Source organism: Galeopterus variegatus, unplaced genomic scaffold (assembly GCF_000696425.1).
Source record: "Galeopterus variegatus unplaced genomic scaffold, G_variegatus-3.0.2 Scaffold13287, whole genome shotgun sequence".
Taxonomy (NCBI): domain Eukaryota; kingdom Metazoa; phylum Chordata; class Mammalia; order Dermoptera; family Cynocephalidae; genus Galeopterus; species Galeopterus variegatus.
In genome coordinates, this window is record NW_007739398.1 from 24,138 (window position 1) to 25,878 (window position 1,741).

A 1,741-nucleotide genomic window follows, 5' to 3' on the forward strand; every position below is an offset into this window, starting at 1 on the left:
AAAAAAAAAAAAAAAAAAAAAAAAAAGTCAATTTTTGTTTTATAAAAGGTGAGATTTACCGAGAGTTGTCGCTACCCTTTCTGCAGTGAGCTAAGGAAGGTATAGTTGGGCTCTGTGCTCAAAGGGGAAAGGGAAATTCAGACCTGGGTGGTGCAGATCACACTGGATTTGGTGGAATTAAACAGGAACATGCTCCTGGGCTCCTGCAGCCCAGAGACTGGTTAAGGGGTCACACAGCCATGACTCGGTGCCACATTTTGCCAGTATAGGCAGGAGAGCGCTGCGGGTTGGAGAGTGGCTGGCTCTATCTCTGACAGGAGGATCCTGGGGAGCCCAAGCAAGGCAGGCAGAGAGCATACGTCTTCCTTAGAGATTTTTCATTCTTGAGAAAAAACGATCATCCACTTGCCTCAAGGAAAGAGACACTAGAAGTTTTCTCCTTCACAACATCTTTGCCCTTTTTTGTGGCTGTGCTGACTGAGATCCTCCTGCATTTTACTGTCAGTTGGCCACCTGGTCCCAGACCACAGCTTCCACCTTCCACTGGTCTTGCTTCCCCATCCTGGCTCCAGCTTCCTTCAGACTGCTGTGGTGGCCCGGCTCTCTCTTCCCCACCGGTCATCCCTCAACTCTCCAGGCTACAGAGCCAGACTGTCCTTTAGCAAGACTTACCAAGGGCAGAAAAACCAAGCTTAAAACTGGATACCAGCTATGAGTCTCCCAGGCTAGGATTCTCCACATGGGTGTTGCAGGATCTGGCTCACTTGCCCTTGAAGGAAATACCCTGTGTGGAATCTACATGGTTCCAACTCCTTGGAGTCCCAGGGAAAGGAAAAAGGCCAATTTCATTCTCATCTCCAGTCTCAGCCCTGCTCCCAAGAAAAATTTAATTTGAAAATGTGCCATTATATCTACAATGAAGACAATTTTTTAATACTATGTCAATTGACAATTTTTTAATACATGATCATAGTATATGACTCAAAACTATGTCATGAAGTTCTGCCTCATACTGTCTTCAGTGTCTCCTTTCTTGAATAGGATCTTGGCTTTACCTTTTTGTAACACAAAGGTACTTAAGCTATTGTTCACGAAACAGAGGAGCAATCTGCTAACAAAGATGAATCCAGACTTGCACAGTCGAAATGCAGAAAATCACTAGTTGTTTTTCCAGCAGCATTCTACTCCCATCCCCTCAAGTCACGCTCCCATCAGGTTTTAGGTTTCACCATTTTTTTTTCCTTTTTGTCTTTTTTCGCGACCGGCAACGGGATCGCAAACCTTGGTGTTGCGCCCACACCACGCTCAACCAGTGAGCGGACCGGTCTCTATATGGGATCCGAACCCTCGGCAGGAGCGCCGCCGCACTCCCCAGTCCCGCACTCTACCAAGTGCGCCACCAGGCCGGCCCTAGGTTTCACCGGGGGGGGGGGATCCAGTGACAACTAAAGTTCTCCATTACATGTGTAACTCAGTTTTCTGGTAATCTCTCCTCACACGTGTCTTCTTTGAGGGACACAGCCTTCTGAGATTAGTGAGTGAAGCAGGCAAGAGGCATGGAACTAAGAGGAAGTCTATCCTGCACCATCACTGGCTGGAGCGTTTGTGAGCCACCAGGTTCCTCACAGCGGCCTTCACGTCCTTGTTCCTCAGGCTGTAGATGATGGGGTTCAGCATGGGGGTCACCACACCATAGAAGAGGGAGATGAGTTTGTCTGGGAGGTCTTGCTTGTCTGTCCCC

The 1,741-nt window shown here is 48.2% G+C and overlaps 1 protein-coding gene across 1 annotated transcript in view; it reads right to left on the reverse strand.

The window, feature by feature from the left end:
* LOC103581536 (putative olfactory receptor ENSP00000348552) overlaps positions 1-1,741 on the reverse strand; it is a 24,632-nt gene that overhangs the window by 20,819 nt on the left and 2,072 nt on the right. The gene's annotated exons all lie outside the window — the stretch shown is intronic.